Source organism: Passer montanus, unplaced genomic scaffold (genome assembly GCF_014805655.1).
Source record: "Passer montanus isolate IOZ18808 unplaced genomic scaffold, ASM1480565v1 scaffold58, whole genome shotgun sequence".
Lineage (NCBI taxonomy): Eukaryota > Metazoa > Chordata > Aves > Passeriformes > Passeridae > Passer > Passer montanus.
The window spans coordinates 2296297-2307081 of record NW_024370816.1 but is presented as its reverse complement, the minus strand read 5'-3'; the positions used below and the strand labels follow the sequence as shown (position 1 = coordinate 2307081).

Sequence of the window (10785 nt, the reverse complement as noted above, 5' to 3'; positions counted from 1 at the left end):
AAACTGAGCAGTTTGCCTGTTGATGCTTTGTCTGATAAAAACTGTTGTGAACACCTCTTGAAAGATAACATAAAATAATACCCTTTCATTGGCCTTTTGATTAACTATTAATAATAAGACTGCACTGTTTTAGAGTCCAACAGGAGTTTCTCAGTGGATGACATGCCAGGGTGGTTGCCAGCTGTTAAAGCATCCTTCACCAAAAGCATGGTGAAGGGAATGACAGAAATATTTTGATATTTTGATATATATGTGCTACAGAGGAAAAAAAAAGCTTAAAACATAGGCAGAGAAGGAAGATATCCAAGTTATAAAGGAAGATATGCAAATTAAACACAAATAATTTTAGGTTTTTTTTTTAATGTGGCAAATCAAAACCTGTTGAGTGGAGGGACTCTGTTTCCTTAATGCTACATCTCTGAATAAGATCTGGCTTCACGTTAATCTGAATGACTGAGAAAAGGCAACATGTTTGCTGGAGCTACTCAGTGGGCATGGTACAGCGGGGTTAATTTATTTATTTCCATTTCACAAAATAAAAGGAGTTCTGACAATTCCATAAATGAATAGGGAAGCTTCTGGCTTGTCTGTGTGTCTCAGTGGCTGTACAGGATTATCCTTCACACTCTGCTTTACAATGGCAGTCAGACAAGCAGCCACAAGCCACCAGATAAAAAATGTGTTTCTTTTTTTGGCTTAGAAAAGGAGTTAAGTAATTTCCCCAAACTGTAAGACCTGTGACATTGAAAGAAAGGTGAATTCCATGCACAAAGACTGGTGGTAATACAGACCTTTGCAAGAAGTTATGTAAGCTAGAGCACTGCAGCACTAAAGTTAGTATCAGATTAATTGCAAATGAATAATTTGAATTATTTCCTTGTCTTCTCTAGAGTGCTTGAATATTCCCAAATAAATAATGAGCTTTGAAAGATATTCATCTCCCCAGGAGAGACAAGTTTCTGTAAACTTGACTTAAAGAAGTATTGCTGCAGGCAATGAAATCTATACAAGCAAACAAAGCCCAGGAGATAGGTTGCCTTCTGGCAGACTATTAGAAAACATTTCTTTAGCAACTTGCTACATTCTTCAAAATAATAACCACTATTATTTTTAAATGGAAATCTTTTCTGTTTGAAATAGTACTTTAAAAAGCCTCAGGATCAGAGCACACCAGAGTAAATCTTACCATTAGTGCTGCTGAGCATGCCTGCAATAGGGCTCGTAGAACATAACCAGCCATTTGAGCTTGAACATGTGGGTTAGTGGGTTTGTTTGTTTGTTTGGGGATTTTTGGGAGGGAAGGTGGGGTTGTATGTGGATATATTCTATAAACTCTGACCAGTCTGGGCTCTGAACATCTGGGAGACTGCAGAGCTTTTCTCTGCTTCAGACCAGTTCATTCAATGGCTCTTCTTTATTAAAGGCCCAGCAAAATGGATTTGGAGGCAAATTCTCCAAACTCTGTGGAAAACAAATGAGCATTTATTGCAGCATTCTCCTACAATGTTAACTTGAAAAGACAACTGAATGCAACTTTTCATCTAGAATTCCACTACCATGGTACAATACCCACTTCTGAGAAGAGCTCTAAATATGTTATATGAAAACTTCTGTTTTATGATTGGAACTAATTCCACCATACAATGGAGAAAAAGTCTGGACATCAGAAGAGGTCAGGCTGTGGTAAAGCAAGAGGTGTTACGCATGCTGTCCTGCTAGTTCAAGTCCACTGACAACTTGCAGTGGTCTTACTTGGCAATTTAAAAATTTTTGTTATCCTAATAAACCATCTAAATCTGTGAACTGGACATCTGATCTCTAAAAATATATTTTTCTCCACCCACAAACCCAATTATGCACTTGCCACTAAACAGCTGCCTACTTCCAGCATTCAAGAGTACAGAGTGAGGAATGTGCCTCTGACATGTACCATAGAAGATCTACAGGCAAAATTAAGGTTTCTTCATGCAAAATCAAAATATAGAGGATGGCATAAAATCTAACAGTACCTAGTTACAATCACATTAAGAAATTATTTGGCAGACCGTTAACTTCAGGTATTAAAACAATTATTCAACATGAGAGAAACCTGTAACAATTATATTTAACATTGGTTTGTCAGAACTTTCTCGTTTATTAAGTTCAGTGGCAATGCCTTTAAGAATAATATGATAGAGGAGTATTGTACCATGAAATATAGCAAGAGACAGCTTGACTTTAACCAGCCATTTCTGTTTCCTTTAGACAAGCCACTGCACTATGCTTGTTACTAATTGATTTTAAAAGACTTCCACTTTCATTTTGTACTCTTGGGATAGGGAGTACAGTAACTTCAGGACTGAGTTCAAGACATCTCCTTTTGTAAACCTACTTTTAAATTAGTTATATGGGGAAACCTTCAGAAATCCAATAAAGTTTTTGATGTGAATTCATGAAATCTTTTTTTGGGGGAATTTTCTACTGTAGCACCAACACAATGACACTGCTGGACTATAGGGATTTAAGAACTTGTCCTGCACATTAGATAGCCCTATAAAGTAAAAGCAGAAGAATGTGCTGCAATTATAAATAACATCTTAGACATGACAGAAGTGCTATGTATTTATTTTTGACACAGCAAGGAATGCAAATGAATTTCTGCTAGCAACTGGTATTCTAAAGTATTAAGTTTTCTTCCTAGATGAAGTTTTCCCACTATGTCTCATTATTTCAGTCAGCATTTTTGCTTTTATGCCTTCTTCTTTTTTTGAGGAGATATTCTACCAAAAATAAATAATTAAACCACAGATGAACTGTCAAAAGGGAACATTCATATTTTAACGCAACATTAACATTTTGGTAATTAACATGGCAGTTAATGCTTTTAGCAGATGTAACAACATTAGACTTGTAAATTTCAATTAAAGTTAATAGTTCACGATAGCTGTAGGGATCAGGCATCCTCTCTGGATACTGAAAACATGTCTAATGTGATTAGAAATACTAATTGAAGAAAAAAGGACTGCTATAGTAATGACTGTACTTCTTTATCCTACTAAATTATTACCAACCTGCAGGAACTTTTAAAAATATATTTGTAGGAAGAAGCTTAAAGAGTCAAATGCTCCCCTTGAAGAAATTAAAAGGGGTCAAAAGAACATTGCAGACATTTCCTGTGTGTTAGAAGAGGGAAAATCATTAATTGAAAACCATTGCTCCTTCCTTATCCTCCTGAGATCATATTCCCAAGAAATACTATAAAGTTATTTGGTTACATTTCCCAGCCCTTTTGGATTTAATTAGGAACTAATGTGTTAGTTTTAATTCCCTCGGAGGCTTTGAATTCCAATAGCAGGCAGAGAAACAGGACTGGCACTGGGAACTGTGACTCAAGTGGACATCTCTCGGTTTTAGTGCAAGTTAAGAGATTGCTAGTGAGTCCTTTTCACGGCCTGCTGAAACTTGAAACATTTTAATAAGCACAGGGAAAGGATTAGTTTTATTAAGGGTAATTACAAGCTGCTAGCCACCTATAAAATGCACCCCCATTTTATTGTAAAATGCCAATGATATTTATTTCACTTGTTCTATGCATTTTTCTTGTCTCAAGCTGGCTCTGAAATCAGTACCTCATTCTAGCAAAATTGCCACTGAAAATCGTGTTCTTTCTAAGGTTTCAGCTAAAAAAGGCTAGACACTGAAATTAAGTTTGCTTTTTTGACTGACAATAGTTATTTTTAGGATAAATGCAGTTATTCCCCACTCATGCCGTTTGCTCCATTTCTGTCAACACCTTTCCAACATAAATTATTATTCATTTGCATTGCAGCAGAGGCAGAGGCTCCAGTCTACCAGGCAAAGTGCAAAGACATGGTAAGAGACAACTCTTGTTTGGAAGAATTGCACTCTAACCAGTTGTGACACAGGCTGAGAGAAAGGATGCTAGCAGAAAAAATGCTGCTTTATCTTCATTTTGTTTCTATCTGGAAAGTTGGAACAAGAGATTAGGAAATTTGGTCAAGCTTATATGGAAAGAATGAATAAAATTATTTGAATTAAATTCATCAAGTAACAACAGAATTGAGAACATATTGGTCAAAGTCATGTTAGACTCTGGGCAAAGTGCCTACGTGCCACATATGTACCTTCTTGTCTCATGTCAGGACTAAATGTAAACTCTGAATGGTGTTTAATTAATCATGAGCCTCAGGCTGCTTTTCTCCAAAGGTGTACATTTTACTGAGCCCAGGTAAGACCCAAATGGAGTATTTAGAATAGCTGCCAGGTGTATACCTGGAATGAGACAGTGGATAACACAGTACATTTGAATATGCACCTCCAGGAGGTCTGTGGCTTCATTGACTTGTGATCTAAATAGACAAAAATGCATTTATCTTACCTATCACTTTCCACTAAAAATCCCAATATATTTAACAAACTTCTGAATTTTACCTGTGTTACTGTGTAAGGTAAGGTGCTTCTGTGGATACCCCAGAGTTTCAGCACTGGGGGTACAATGGTGTGGATGTCTGATCTACCCAGGAATTTAGTCATGTGGGAGAGGAAAATTAAAGGTATGGTTTTAGTAATTTTTTAGACACCACATTCTCCTTTCCTAGGCACCACTGAAGCCAATGGGATTTTGCATATGGATCCATATACATAGATATTTACTTCAGTTAGCTTAAAATGTAATAGCTGTGAATTTTTATTCATAATACTGTGTTTTTGTTCTGCAGTATTATAGTAATAATGTCTCCAGCATAACATAATTGCTAGCAGCTATAAATTATTAAAGGAAAAGATTAACTTGACTAAATTTTCTTTTTTATTTGTTAAAATACTCAGATCCAACAGCTAAGGCCCAGGTCTTCAGCTGTGTAAATCAGCATGACTCCACTGAAGTCAGAGCAGCTACACCAACTTACACTGGGTAAGAGCCTGAACTTCAGTGACACCAGATATAGAGTTTACAGTTTTTATTGGCAAGTACATGTTTATAGACTTGAAGGCAGTTTCTAATCCTGTGTCATATCGTAAACACTACCACCTTGGACAAACAGACAGAACAATTATTTGGAAGATGAAAGTCTTACCCACTTCTGTAAGAGTTTCTTTTAGATGAATATGCTTCTGTGAAAGAACTTCATGCATGAAGGACCATTACCAGACAGAAGTTAGATAGCTTTTACATTAGCAAAATGTACTAATATTCAGATTCTGGCATTCAGAGCAGGGTAATCAACTTAGGAGGTGAACAATTGAAAAATGTATAAAGGCAATTCCTTGCCATCACTGATTAGTCACACAATTCATTGCACAGTCTTACTGAAACTATTACATTTGTAATGTTTAAAATTGTTTGGACCTTTAATAAATGTAAAGGATGACTTAGCAAAAAAATCTTGAGAAGAACAGTTTGGGGTTTATGATAAATATTTGTTAAACAGAAGAACCGAGGTAAGACATAATACAGATGAATATGTCTGTTGCTGGTTCTTGAACAGTCACTGCCGTCATGTGTGAATGCAGAACTCTCCCTAAACTGCATTTGACCTCGCTGCCTGGGCACTCTGTTACTGACATTGCTGAGATGGGGACAGGCAGTGCTGCCCTCAAAGAACATGGAGAATGCCAGGACATGCTGAGGGAAGATGTGGATGGACGGGGATGTGAAAAACCTGAAGCCTGCTCAACAGGCTGCAGTGCAGTGGGAGTCTGGATGGACAGATCAGCTGGTGCTCAATTAACCTGCACCAAAATGTAGTTTTCTTTATTACCAGTAAGCTAGGTTAGGCTAACTGTGCTCACTGCAGGAAATATACAAATATTTTCTTCCTTCAGGTAAACAATAACACATGTATAACGATAATACATCAGAGAAGCAGTGTGCTAGAGCAAAGAAAAATTTTGAAAAAAAAGACCTGTATTTAACTGTGATTATGTATATAGAACCTAATTTTATGAAAAGGTATTGCACAGTACTCAATATTGCTCGGTACTGATCCTTTCTTTGTACTGCAATGCAGGTTAATTTCTTTAAGCAATTTTAGTGAATATTTGTTGAGAAATTTTACTGAAATACAGGAATCTTCTATCATCCAAGCTCCCTGTTTCCACATACCTTTCCAAAAACTCTCACAGGTTTCTGTGGTATAAAGGGGTTCCCTGTAGGAACCTCTCATAATATCCACATAAGCAAACACTTTTTCTGTCCTGCAGGCTTCCTACTTCTGATGTGTTTGGAAGAAGTTTTACAATAAAGTTTTGTACCATTACTAACATTTTCCTTCAAATGCTTTTCGTCTGCCTTTTACAGTTTTACATGTAGCCTGCCAGAGGTTTTGCTATTTTCTGTTTTTCTCATCTGAACACCCTGTTTTCAAGGAGCTCCTTTTCCTTTTTAATAATATCATTTATTCTCATGTAGAGCTCTGCTAGTCTTTTGGAGACCCTCTAACTGGCTTTGACAGATGATAGGTACTTACTCAGAAACTCTAATACAGATCATTTTTTCCTAACTTATTTTTAACAAACTTCTTTGATTTTATGTAGTCCTCTTTTCAACATTGTTGCTATGGTAAGTTTATTTGGCCTTTTCACTTCTAAAGGTTTTTGAATTTGAATTTATTATGATCAAAATTCTAAACCAGTTCTTTGACAGAGAAATTCAGAATGTCTGGTACCCTGCTTGATACAAATCAGTTCTCCAGGCTCCCCTGGATTGCTCCATTTAATGATTTATGTTGTCTAAAAGCTTAAGTTCTGCATAAAGCCCTATCATAATATTTATCCAGTGCAAATATAATGGAGATCTCTTTACTCCTGCCTTCACAGCCTTTCTCATTTCCACATCCATGTCACAGGCAGCTATCCTAGCCTTTTTACTGTTAGTAACAAAGAACCAGGAGAGAGGGGAGACTTTTCAGGCTTCAAGGACTTAGAGCAGAACAGTTGCTCCTTTTGATTAATTTCCTGTACTTTATTGATTTGAAGAACCTGAAGAATTGTTAACCAGTGAGCTGTTATGTTATGTTCCTATCTCTGTGACCTCAAAAGACATCTATCCCCATCCTCCACTGTCCTAGTGAGCTCTTCTGCCTGGAAGTTTTAAAGTTTTCAAATCTGTATTTTTCCTGATTCTTCAGTTTATTCTGTTAATGAACATCTCAAGAGTCTCCAGCTGTACAGAGCCCTGGATAACAGAGACAGCAAGTCAGGAACCATCTGGGGAGTTGGGCTAAATGTTTGAATTCCTGGTTGATTTTTATGTTGTTACCTAGCCCTCTCTAGGTGCTTTCAAGTCTGGCAGCTTAGTCCTGACAAAGGACGCTGTTTTCAGAGACAATCCAAATGTCATGTTGCCATTCCAAATAATACCCTTTGTCATCACTGGATATTTTTTATATCCTTGAACCCTGACTATATTTATAGGCTCTGTATATTCACAGATTTCAATGATCAGAAAAAGACTGGTGCAGCTTTCTTAAATCACTTCTGAATTGTAAATAGATTAACAATAGCATGGCTTAGCATCCACTGTCAAAGAGTGAATGCAGCTTAGCATCCACTGACAAATAGTGAGGTCCTTGTTCCTTCTGCCTCTGGCCTGTTCAACTCCAGGTGTAAAGCATTTGCTGCCAACACCTTCAGAAGTTGGTAAGGCTTAGGGAACAAGCCATGTTCTCCCTCACAGATCCCTAATTCCAGCATGTCTTTGTCCATTTTCTCTAAGCCTTTGCTAACTAGTTAGGCAGTGTCCCCTCCGGCCTCTGGGAGAAGCTTTAGCCAGAGATAAGCCTGCTCCTTAACAATCCCTGAGGCTGCTGCATCTTCTGGAGCCTCTTCTGCCTTTCTGATTCTGTTTGATAGAAAGTCTCCATTACAGGGAATATTAGACAAATTTATTTAACTGTAAATGTGCATTGAAAAGCAAAGAAAAACATCCTTCTATAAATAAACATTTGTACAACCCAGGTCTGAAGAGCATCTTCTGTGGAAGATGTGTCACTCTGCAAATTTAAAATTAATGGGGGCAGTGTAGTTACATTTATATGAAAGCATATTTGCCTGGTTGTGATGATGAACTAATTAACTAAAGCAGACTCTTCATTTTTAGCATCTCTGAGTCCCAAGCATCAAGAAAAAAATAGAAGCAACCATCTTCTAAGAAAGATAAGGTTGGAATACAGGAAAGAGAAGATGCTTCATCAACTGGTAATGTCAGGCTAAAGTAGCCATTGGATTCAGGTGTATAAAGAGAGAAGTCAAAATATTATAGAACTGTACAGTGAAATTACAGCATGGAGAAAATCAAAGAAAATAAATGAAAGAGCAGTGAGTATAAAAATAGGATAAAAATAAAATTCAAATACAATCAGATTAAACAAAGGAAGACTGAGAAATCTACCATAAAAAAAGGCAAGTAAGCCATGGGTATTCTCTTTTTTATGCATGAATGTAGAAAAACCTTCAAATGCTACCTAAGTCTAGGTTGTGAATTGCTCATTTTCCATCTGTTAGAGGCTAGAAAATAGCAATAGCTGGGTATTATAGTGCTATTGCCTTTACCTGGAAATACGAGACCTAATAAGACTCGGTATTTTATGGTCAGCTACACACCAAATAACAATATCTTCTTTTTCCATCAGAGGTTTTGCAAATAGGTGACTCCCCTCACACAGCCCCAGTTCTGGTTGAGGCTGAAGAGATTTTTGGAGATGGAAGTCAGTGGAATTGCTGATTGTAATTCTTTAAAGTAACTTCTTAACATTGTATGGCAGTTCTATCAAGTTTTCACTTTATGGTATGTGGGGAGCCCTAATGTAGTGCACTTTTTACAAAAAACCAATCCAGTGAATTCTTGTTCAACAAACTGCATTTACAACATAATTTATCCACACACAAAGAAAAAAAAAAAAAAAAGGAAAAAAAAATATTCTCTTAATCATGATAAAAAAAAAAAAAAAAAAAAAAAAAAAAAAAAAAAAGGAAAAGAAAATATTCTCTTAATCATGACTTCAATTAATTCTTTTGAATTACCCTAAAGAAATACAAAATGCACATTAAAGGGGAAGGTCATAGGATATGTGTGGTTCCACAGCCTGGGTGGTCACCTTATCACTGTATTTGGCCAGTGGCATAGCCCCAATGCTAATACAGAGGAAATGTGCAGAAAGATTAACAAATCAGAGAAATGAGAGCCAACAAAAACAATTTCCTTTCAAATTTCATTAGACTTTGTATCACTGGCGACATTGCGGATGTCTCAAAGCTGAAAAGTTTGCCTCAAAAACAGATACTATTTTGTACACAGGGAAGTGAATAGACTTTTTCCACACACATGGGCCCATTTCCTACTTCTTTTGCAAGGCTTAAATCAAGGGAAAAACTGCAGCAAAACCCCCAACCCTTATGAGAACTTAAGTTTTGCTTTGGAAAAATCATGTAGATCTGATTCAAGGTAATTCTCAATTGCTGTTTTCTCTTTTTTAAGAGTGCCTTCTACAGAGGGCATGTACACCTGATCAACTTTGTATCACTGGCGACATTGCGGATGTCTCAAAGCTGAAAAGTTTGCCTCAAAAACAGATACTATTTTGTACACAGGGAAGTGAATAGACTTTTTCCACACACATGGGCCCATTTCCTACTTCTTTTGCAAGGCTTAAATCAAGGGAAAAACTGCAGCAAAACCCCCAACCCTTATGAGAACTTAAGTTTTGCTTTGGAAAAATCATGTAGATCTGATTCAAGGTAATTCTCAATTGCTGTTTTCTCTTTTTTAAATTACTGGATTGCCTTTTACAGAGGGCATTTACACCTGAGCAAAAAGTTATTTGATCACAGTTATCCATAACCTTACTGGGGAAACTGGGCAGCTTCTGTACTTTTCCCCCATCATTGGTTCTTAAGGCTTCTCTTCTGTGTAGGTAATTATCTTTCCCTGCACTGAAGCAGGGTAACTTTCAGGAACCTGAAAACCAGTAGTATTCTGGACTTCAGTATTTTTGAGCTACTTAAACCCAGTGCTCTTGCAAAGTAGAAGCTGGTGGAATAGGAGTCACCAAGAGTCTGTTCTTGTTTGTTCCAGTCACTTTCATTTCTCCCAGTGTAGCAAAAAGGAGTTTGTGTCACTTTCAGCTGATGTACTCAGTTAACACCGAATGTATCGCAGATCGAGTACAACTCAAATACAAAATGAAGAGCAAGTGTGGCATGCTGCGTTTCCAAATCTGGCAGGGCCCAAGCCTCAGAGCAGTGCTCAGAGCAGAAGGGCCAGTCTCTGCTCTGGAGGCCGGGGCCGGTGCTCCTCCCGCCCCTGCTCCGGGAGAGCTTCCCGTGACCGCAGTGGCCGGGCCCCGCTGTGCTCCGCGGCACGAACACGCTGCCATGAGCACTGCCCGTCTCACCGCCCGCACAACCGCGCTCCTTCCAGAGAGCCCGAGCTCCCCGCGCCCAGCCGGACCCGGCCCGGCGGGACCGACCGCGGACACCGCGCCTCCGGCCGGGCGGGGGAGCGGAGCGAGGCGGGGCCCGGGGCCGCCCCGCCCCATCCTCGGGGATGCCGGGATGTTTACGGGCCTGGCAGGAGCGGCGGGGGGCGGAGAGCAGGTCGGGGTTGCTGCCGGTGCCTGCGCCGCCCGCCAGGAGCCCCGCTAGGCGCCCGCTGCCAGCGCTGGCGCGGCCCCGGGCTCCAGGCGCCGGAGAAGCCGGGGAGGAGCGGCGGCCGGTGCCGGTGTCCCGCGGCAGGAGCAGGCGCAGCCAGGCTGCTCGGTGAGTGGGGCGGCGGCGGGGCTGCGGGCG

General features: G+C 39.1%; 1 protein-coding gene across 2 annotated transcripts in view; it reads left to right on the top strand.

Annotated features, from left to right (window-relative positions):
- Positions 1 to 10552: 10552 nt before the first annotated feature.
- The window catches only part of NEK7 (NIMA related kinase 7), a 68027-nt gene continuing 67794 nt past the window's right edge, over positions 10553 to 10785 (top strand). For both annotated transcript variants that reach the window (XR_005629478.1, XM_039726246.1), the window contains exon 1: positions 10553 to 10755. The gene's annotated coding sequence lies outside the window, so the exon portion shown is untranslated. The remainder of the gene's footprint in view (positions 10756 to 10785) is intronic.